The 10,000-nt window shown below is 43.8% G+C and overlaps 1 long non-coding RNA gene across 1 annotated transcript in view; it reads right to left on the bottom strand.

Annotated features, from left to right (window-relative positions):
* LOC137978462 (uncharacterized) overlaps positions 1–8,070 on the bottom strand; it is an 11,996-nt gene extending 3,926 nt beyond the window's left edge. The window contains exons 1-2 of the long non-coding RNA XR_011118175.1: positions 7,471–8,070; positions 7,097–7,170 (exon numbers count right to left, since the gene is read on the bottom strand). This is a non-coding gene — a long non-coding RNA (uncharacterized lncRNA). The remainder of the gene's footprint in view (positions 1–7,096; positions 7,171–7,470) is intronic.
* Between the last annotated feature and the right edge of the window lie 1,930 nt (positions 8,071–10,000).

The following is a 10,000-nucleotide window of genomic DNA, read 5'->3' as shown; positions in this document are numbered from 1 at the left end:
AAGCCATTTTGCGTTCGTCTCCCGTCGAGGAGACTAGCCTAAAGGAGTTGGAGATTTTCTCGGATCGTTTAACTGACGTTGTCGTTAAGATTCAAGATAGTGACCAGCATCAAGAGCTAGCAGGAGTATCTGCACTTTACATTGCGGTGCAACAAAAGTTACCAGGTTCTCTTCGTATCGCGTACCAAGAATGGTTGCACAGGAAGCCCAGGAAGGATGGACTATCCGTATTTTCTAAATGGTTACAGAAGCGAGCCGTTTTTCGTATGGACGTCCAAGAAGTTAAGGAGAGAACTAAGAAAAAGAGGAAGATAATATCGATTCAAAGAAACACAAGCGTGAGAAAGGAGCAGTTCACAACGTTACCAGAGAGCCCACACCCAAGTATGTTGCCTGCCATTGACCTCACGAAGTAACCTCATGCAAGACCTGGGATGAAACATCCATTGCGAATAGATGGGAAATCGCAAAAAAGAATGAACTTTGTTATCGTTGCTTGAGATCAGGCCATCAAGGGAAGAATTTCCCGGAGAACAATCGCTGTTGTATCAGTGATTGTAAAGGCACCCATCACTTCCATCTGCACTTCGAACGTCGATCTAAACACAAAGCGCTTTCGGCGACTCTGAGCCTGCAGGCAATGTTGTATTGCGAACAGTTTCTGTTTGGCTTATAGGCTCAGGGGGTCAAAACATCCAAGTCAATGCCTTCCTAGACAACGGGTCAGATTCAACTTATGTCCGAGATGACATCGTGACAGCCCTTAGCCTCAAAACTGATGACCAAACCCTCAGATTGACAACCTTGACTGAAAGTTGTATTTCTCTCAAAAGCAACTTGGACATACTCCGATTTAGACTGAGACCTGCCGCCCTATTAACGGACATCAAGGAAATCTTTTCTTAGGTTGTTCTCGCTGAGAAAAACCACAAGTATCACAGACTGTTATGGAGAGATCTTGATCCCACAAAACCTGTGGATGTCTATGAAGCGGTCCGTTTAAGCTTTGGAGACAGAGCATCCCCTTATCCTGCCCAGTTCGTGCTTTGCAGCCACGCCCTAGATTTGAAAGAGAGCTATCCAGCGGCAGCTATGGTCTTGCTCCAAGATATGTGCATGGATGATATCCTTCACTCAGAAGAAACTGTAGAAGACGCTATTCTCGTCCGTGAAGATTTGACAAAGGTCCTGGGTGGCGCTGGTTTCCGTGCAAAAAAGTGGTGTAGTAATCGAACAGAGGTCCTAGAAAAAATCTCACAAAAGGATCAACGAGCAACTGGAGTAAAGCTTGACGATTCAGAACTACCGAGTGTCAAGACATTAGGAGTCATTGGAACGCGATTGACGATGTTTTCACGTTCATTGTCAAAGAAATCAACTTGTCCTTTTACACGAAGCGAGGCCTGCTAAGTCGTATTGCTACACTGTTTAATCCATTGCAGTTCTTGGCGGCATACATCATAAGAGCAAAAATGGCATTACAAGAAGCCTGGCTGCGAGGTCCTGAATAGGATGAAGAGTTTCCTGAAGCTTTAAAGTTGCCCACTCATCACTCATCAGTGGGCCAAACAGTTGCCTGAAGCTCCACAGGTCAAAATCCCAAGTTGCTATCGACACCACGAGGAAGCAGTGGAAGACTTTCTCTTCATGCATTCGTTGACACGTAACGACTAGCCTATGCCGCAGTAAACTACGCCAGGTACGGACACGTAAGTGGGCAGATCTCAGTTGCCCTGGTAAAAGCCAAAGCAAGAGTAACACCGATTAAATCTGTCAGCATCCCGCGCCTTGAGTTAATGGCGGCAGTACTCGGATTACGGTCAGCTGAAACGGTCTCCGAGAAGCTAGAAATTCCACTAAGTCAACACACCCTGTGGACAGACAGTATGGACGTAATCTACTGGATCTAGGGTCACTCAAGACGACTGAAACCGTTTGTTGCTAAGCGAGTAGCCGAAAATCAACGGAAATCGGACCCAGCTCAGTGGCGACATGTACCAGGAGAACAAAACCCCGCTGACGACGAGACAAGAGGTCTGGACCTGAAAAACTTATCCGCTGAAAGTCGTTGGTTCCATGGACCTACCTTTCTACATGAGAGGGAGACATCTTGGCCTTCAAAAGGTCGCCTCTTTTTGAGTGATTGCAGTGAAGAAGGTAAACAAGAACTGGCTAAAATCAACCTCACGTTTCAATACAAGTAGTCCCTGCCCTTGTTTGACAACCAGAGGTTTTCTTCCTGGGGCCATTTGTTAGGAGTTACAGCTTGGATCTTGAGGTTCTTTTCCAGAAGTAAAAGAGTAAGACATCAGAAAAGCCAGGAGACCGGAAATAAGCGAAACGACTCACTGGAAAAAGTCCGAGAACCGGAAGAAATCAGTAACACAGAGAGGTACTGGGTTCGAGAAACTCAAACAGAACGCTTTCCGAATGAATTGACAACCTTGAGAGGAGGAGGAAGCGCCTCGAGAAGCAGTCCGCTGTGGGGATTGTCACCATTTGTGGACAGTGATGGAATCTTACGTGTCGGTGGAAGACTAGAAATGTCCAATCTACCTTACGATGCCAGACACCCTGTCATATTGCCGAAGAAACATCACATCTCAAAACTTGTCATCGCCCACATCAATAATCAAGATCATCATAACCTCGGAGTGAACTTTACGCTTGCTGAATTACGACAGAAGTACTGGATTGTCAATGGGAGAGAAGAAACGAGAGTGTAATGTCTGCAAACTTGGAAGAAGACGCGGAGGTGAACAAATCATGGCACCCCTACCTGAAGTCAGACTTGGCACGTCAATGCGATGCTTTGCTCATTGTGGAGTCGATTTTGCTGGCCCCTTTGTCATTAAGTTGACGAGAAAGGTGACTCCGAAGCGTTACTGATCTGTGTCTGTTTACCTGTGCGAGCACACGAGCAGTTCATCTAGAAATAGCTTACTCACTGAATACAGCCAGCTTTCTTAATTCGTTTTCCAGAATGGTCACAAGACGTGGAAAACCGGAGGTGATGATCAGTGACAATGGCAGGAACTTCACGTCAGCTGAAAGAAAATTGCGTGACCTAGTCTCGACTTTGGATCAAACTCGCATCGAAGAACAGGTAGCTCATGACGGAATTCAGTGGCGATTTAATCCCCCCGGTAAATCGCATCATGAAGGAATTTTCAAAGCCCTTATCAAGTCTGCTAAAAAAGCTCTACGCGCAATTCTTGGGGAGTCCAGAACTACGGATGAAGAACTACTGACCGCGGTGGTCGAAGTAGAAGGAGTTTTGAATCCCGCCCGCTCACTTATTGTAGCAGCGATCCCAACGATGAACAAGTCTTAACGCCGAACCACTTCCTTTACGGCCAAATGGGCGGACAACTTGCACCCAGGGTCATCGATGACCTGGCGTTAAACCCCAGAAATAGATGGTGGCTTACACAAGATCTCATATCCAAGGGTTGGAGAAGACTGATGAAGGAATACCTGTCGACCCTGAACACTCGAAACAAATGGGTTGAGGATAAACGCAACATTGCTCCCGGTGATGAGGTCCTGATGGTGGATCCTGGCAACCCACGAGGGCATTGGCCTTTGGGTCGAATTCAAGAGGTTTTTCTTGGCCCTGACGGAAAGGTCAGAGTTGTACGCGTCAGAACAGGAGGCAGAGATTATGTGCGACCAATCACAAAGTTGTGTCCATTTGAGATCTAAAGAGTAAAAGAAGGAACAGAACACAGTCCTGTTCGAGGGGGAGGATGTTCCGGCGAACGCTCTTTCATTAGCATTAACGCCGTCCGTTGGGACGGGCGAACAAAACACCGCATGCTTGAATTTAAGTCATAACTAATTAATATTCGAATCGGTCGTGCTAGTAAGTTAGTTGTCGTTTAGTTCGGACTAAAACAGTACGTTTAGTCGCTGCTTTTTCGTTTCGATTTCGTATAGTTGTAGAATTTCGTATCGTCGAAACAGGTTTAGATGTCAAAAGCCCGTGGGGACGAGAGAAAGATCCAGATAGGCGAAGTTTGATCTTGGATCCCTAGAGAGAAGTGAAATTTTCACCGGGCCAACGGTCGTGTCCGGTCCGAATTCAAAATGAATCTTCAGAGAAGATCATCGCCAAAAGCAGCTGCCTGAAAATTTCAACCTTTCTTTTCGCAATTGTCCTAAGTGTGTTCATGCGCTTGAAAGTAACGGTTCTGGTGCAGTTCAAATACACTCGCAATACTTCAATATTTTAATTGGTAGTTATACCAATGACACCATACCATTGCTAAGCACTCTCATTTTGCCTCGCGAGAGTGCAAATGCATACCCCACCGAGGAAATAAATTAATGTTTTTGAGGAATATTTTAGGTTGATTCGCGGTGTACGCTGTATTTTGGAAAGGCTTCGTCCTTTCATGATTTATCCAAAGAAGATTACGCATTGACGCTTCAAAGGATGTAATCTACACAGCGCCGATTAGTTCCTACGTAACCGCTACGTGATTTCGAGATGACATTTACTTCACAGAGTGAAAGGAATGTGTGGCTCGTTCTGGCAAAATGCTAGTGGGGAAGAAACGCGTGATGAAGCCCTACGAGTGTCTGCGTGGGAGGCTACATATATTGTAAAGCAGCTCAAAGCACGGATCACAAAAGACAAGGAAAGGAAAGACAAGGAACTTTATTTAAGTGTCTAGTTTAGCTGGAGCACTAATTGGGTAAAGTGAAATTAACAATTAACACAACAAGTCAAATCAAACATCACACACGTCAAACTGTTGCGGGTGCATGTTTCAGGGATATGTTACAGCGATATGTTGCAGCGACGTGTCCCGTGAAGTTCAACTTGTTAAATTTTATGGGACACGTCGCGGGGACAAAATCAACCCCAGGTTGGTGTTGCACAATTCAATAAAAGTATCGGTTTACACGAGTGGACATGTCGCAGCAACATATCCCTGAAACATGTACCCGCAACATTTTCATTTGTTTGCACATGTTGTGATTTTGTCCTTGCTACACGTCCCAGCTACACGTCCTTGCTACCTGTCTCCTCGGTGTGTACTACACAGGTTTTTTTGTCGCTGCAACATGTCGCTGCAGCATGTCCCTGCAACATGACCCCTTGTGTCTGCTCCCCTTTACTTAACAAAGGGAAAGGAATGGGAGACTCGTTTCAGCAGACGCTCGTGAGGAAGGAACGCGTGACAAAGCCCTAAGGGTGTCTGCGTGGAAGGCTACATATATTGCAAAGGTGCTCAAAGCACGGATCACAAAAGGCAAGGTGCCAAAACCTTTCAGTTAGTCCACAATGCGGCTGTCGACAGTTACTCTTTTTCTTTCCTTCGCAATTTTGCTGATGGTGCTATCCATCGTTGCCAGACGCAGCGGCGGTCGCCGATATAGTTCAGGTCGCTCTTCCTCCGGTTCCAAAAGTTCCAAACCCACAATCACAAAGAATACACCAATCAAAGCCACGACGTTTCGTTCTCCTGTAATCCGCAGTCAAACCAAAGTTGGTTCCAAAAGAGACACGTTCAAGAATGTAGTGGCCGGCTACATTCTGTACCGCTATACTGTGAGCAACGCTCCTGTGTATAGCAGCGGCTATCCAATGTACCGCTGCTACGTTACCGTCCCAAAGAAACGAGCTGTCAGGATCACCTATGAAGAACGGAGGTTGTCGAGTTCTAGCGGCAGTCCATGTATCGAAGCACCTTCTTCGCAGAAGTTCTCGCTTAAAGATGATATCGATCAATATCGCATTTCATTGACTACCAGCGTCACTTATAAAAAGACTGGAGTAACGAAGACTTACCACACTGACACGGTTTCTCTCGAAGACATCTTGGAACAAGATTTTGAAGTAAAGACTCTTTCTAAATACAGAATCATAATTGTGCCAGAAACGTCGTGTGATCAAGTTGTGGAGATCATCCAAGGCACAATGATTACTTTGTACGAAACAAACCCCAACAAGGCTAGTTCTCGTTACACGGATGTGGCCCCTACCGTCTTGCTTGCAACGGTAGTTGCACTGTTCGGGGTTTTGGATGTCCCCAGTGTTTTGACCAGTTTTTAGGTTTGAGCTGTTCCAGATCAAGTTTGTCTTCGATGTACCGAGTGAAGCAAGTATTTCGGTGTCTGACACTTGCTGCTTATTAGCGCTATTTGAAATGGGTGCTTAGACTAATGTCTTAAAGCAGTACTAATAATTCTATTTGTTACCTCTATTTGTAGGCAGTATGCAGTTGTCATATACCTAAAGCATTTTTGTGACTGATTTTTTATCCCAAGTTTTTTCTTACTTACTCAACATTTATCGTCTTTATCATGATATGCAACTTGAAAATGTACATTAGGAACTTCTAGTGATGTTGCCGAATTTCGAAAGAAGTTTGGATGAAATTGTTCAAGGTCTGGACAAAACTCAGACACCGTTTATATTTGCTCAAAATAGACTTGCAAGTAGATACAGTTTTGTAAAACAAATTAACGTTTATTTGCACGAGTTATTTAATGGTGCAATGCATCGAAAATAACCTCAGTCGTTAGCTTCGCTTTCATGTGAGTTTTCAGACATCTTGAGTAGGTAATAGCATAATTAATGCAACGAGATGGTTACGAGACTCGACAAGTTCCTTTGTGTCATGTTTTTGTCCCTATTTTTGGCTTTGACCCTACACACAACACGCCTTTTCTCGATAAGATAATCAATAAAATCCTTGGATTAAATTTTGCGCAACTAATGTGCAAACCCGTGCGAAACGAAAACAAAAGTTTGTGCCATCACGGTCAATTATAAACATCGATTAACTATGGTAATAGGTTATCATTCATTTCCCGTGTGCCTTCATCAATATAAACGCATATGTATCGGAAAATTAAATTAAATATTGAAGTGCCTAGAATGTCATTCCTCCAAAGAATCAATGTTTTGAACTCACTGCGTCCGTAGGTTCTAAAACATGGATCACCACAGGGGGCCCACACAATCGGATGTGTAGCCGATTGTTATTTTATAGTAAATGTACTAGATTTACCGTTTGCCTCACCTATAGCGATATATCGCTAACTATGTATATAAATCAATGAAAAATAAACGTTGAATTACCTTAGCTGTGGTATAAAGTCGTCCTTTTTCCTCAATTTTCTCCTTGGGTGCCCTTGAAACAATGTGTACCAGTTCTAGAATATTCCGAGATCAAGTTGATAAGCGGCAGTTGCACGGAAATACGAAGTCTTTCCATTCATTTACTTTCCCAGTGTTTTTAGTATAATTAAACTCGGTTAAAATTGCCAGCTGTGTTTTGCGGAGTCTCTCAAGATTTTCAAGGTTATGGGCCCAGTCGAACAAGCGTGAAGAAAAGAATTTACGTCGTCGCATCGCTACTGAAATATTCAAAGTTCATGGAACCAGACGCTTCAGTACTCAAGTAAACTAAGCTTTTATTTTATCACTCTATCAAGAACAGCCCTTCTGCTTACCTGGATTCAACACGAAAAAATCTCTTAAGAAGTACTCTCGCAAAACTCAGGACCAAAAAATATGAAGGCACTGAGTGGAGTTTACATCCCATTGTTTTTTATTGGCTTTGCCAGTCATCATTTACGCCAGATATTGATTTCTTTGTATCCCGGCTTAATGCTAAGCTATCTTGTTTCTAGTACTGGCTTCCAGACCCAGCCGCGTTCGCGTGTGATGCACTTTCACTATGTTGGAGCTATTTAAATGGTTACGCATTTCCGCCTTTTTGCCTCATTCCCAGGGTACTTGTACATGCAAAGAGAGATAAACCAAGACGTATTCTATTGGTTGCCCCAGCTTGGCCCTCCCGGCAGTCCTGGTATCCAACACTTCTAGAGATGTCGGTGGATCGCCCGATCTTGTTGCCCAGGTGGCGCAACCTTCAACTCCACCCCCTGAGGGGCAAACTACAGCTAGCCGCTTGGATCTCATCCGATGAAAGCTCACAGATAGAGGCGTTTCATTTGGGTCTGCTCAAGTCATTTGTCGATCTTGGTCATCGGGAACATCTAAACAATACAAGACGGCATGGAAGGCCTGGTGTCGCTGGTGCAGTGAACGGTCGAGTGATCCTTTTCAGGCAAATATAGACGCCTTCATCGACTTTCTGTTTTCTTCCTTTGAGCAAGGAAAGTATTACAGCACCGTCAATACGTATCGGTGAGTGGTCTCCTTTACGGTTGAGGCAGTGACAGGCTGGAAGATGGTAGATTACTACTTGGTAGTTCGATTCTTGAAGGGCGTTTACATGGAGAAATCTCCACAAACCAGATATGACTCTGCTTGGGATGTCAGCTTAGTGACTAAATATGTTAAGGACCGAAATTCATGTGAGTCGTTAAGTCTCAAGCATTTGACTCTTAAGACTGTTACACTCTCAGCGTTGGTCACTGCTCAAAGGAGCCAATCTCTGCCTGCCTTGAATTTGGACAATTTAAGTATTTTGGATTGCAAACTTGTATTTACTGTAGCTGATCGCACGAAGACTTCTCGTCCAGGGAAATCTCACACTAAAATATAAATTCCCCGTTTCCCGCAGGACAAAAATCTTTCTCCTCGAACACATGTTCTTCATTATATAGATAAGACTAGATCCCTTAGATCAGATAAAATTCTATTTGTTTCATATTGTAAACCACATAAAGCAGTGCATTCCTCGACAATTGCTAGATGGGTTAAAACAGTTCTCAGTCGAGCGTCGATTGAACATCGACTTTCAAGGCGCACAGTGTGCGAAGTGCAGTCACGTCTACGGCTCTCTATAAAGGAGCCTCTCTCAAAGATCTAGACAAGATCAAGCTAGCAGACTGATCTTCAGCCAGTACGTTGAATCGTTTCTATGCCTGTTGGCATATTAATTTTGTCCCGATATTAATGCAAATATGTGATGCATGATTTTGTGTAAGAATAAATAATAGTGTGGCCTGTAAAGCGCCCTTGCACGATCGCGATATCATGTTCTGTTGGCTCGCTCTGTTGGCATCATGCTTTGAACTCGCACTATGACGTCATAATGGGGAGTATGGTGAAAGAGAATTTAAAATTAGACAAGAGGTACACTTACCTTGAGGGATAATTGTAATTCTCTGAGCCATACGGAACATTATGACATATCTTCTCACCCTACGTTGTATATGATTCAACCCTCCCTATTTTACCGAGGTTATTTGCATAACAATTGACTCTTTAAAGAGTGGAATTCGGGGCAAGCGCAACGAAATACGCAATAGGACGTCATAATGTTCCGTATGGCTCAGAGAATTACAATTGTCCTTCAAGGTAAGTGTACCTCTTGCCTAATTTTAAATTTTTTTTTCGCGATTGGCTATTCGAGACAAAGGGTTTAACGTCAAAAGCCCGTGGGGACGTGACAAAGATCTAGGTAGGCGAAGTTTGATCTTGGATCCCTACTCCTAGAGAGAAGTGAAATTGTCACCAGGCCAACGGTGGTGCCCGATCAGAATAGGCCATTTCCGAGTTCAAGTCTGCCTCCTCTTCAAAGCGAGTCTAAGTGCGAAGTTTTTGTGATGGTAATTAGTTCTACTTTACATATGAATGAAAACTAATTTTCATAAGAAAAACTTCGCACTTAGACTCGTTTTGACAAGGAGGCAGACATCAACTCGGAAATGGCCTATTCAAAACATTTCTTCAGGCTGGAGAAACTGGCGGGTTCTTCGTGAAAACTGGCTTGTTCTCTAAGCACGTGGAGATTGTTTTCAGACTCTGGGCCTTTACACTAAATCGTTTGTTTGTTATCGATCTTCACGCGAGAGTCGACAAAAGACCGAATCAAGCCGATTTTCGGCATTAAATCGTCCTCGATCGCGGAGTGATCAGTGGCTTTAGAGGTTCCGAGTTTCCAGCCACGTTTTTTTTAATGAAGGAGAGGAACAAATTCAGAACGCCTCAGATCGACACAAGGTGAAGTAAAAGTAAGTTTCTTTTATTTCTTTTTTTCGCTGTGAACTAGGATTAGCCGATTTTTTT

The sequence above is a fragment of the Montipora foliosa genome, chromosome 12 (genome assembly GCF_036669935.1).
Source record: "Montipora foliosa isolate CH-2021 chromosome 12, ASM3666993v2, whole genome shotgun sequence".
NCBI classification, from domain to species: domain Eukaryota; kingdom Metazoa; phylum Cnidaria; class Anthozoa; order Scleractinia; family Acroporidae; genus Montipora; species Montipora foliosa.
This window is presented reverse-complemented; position numbering and strand designations above follow the sequence as displayed.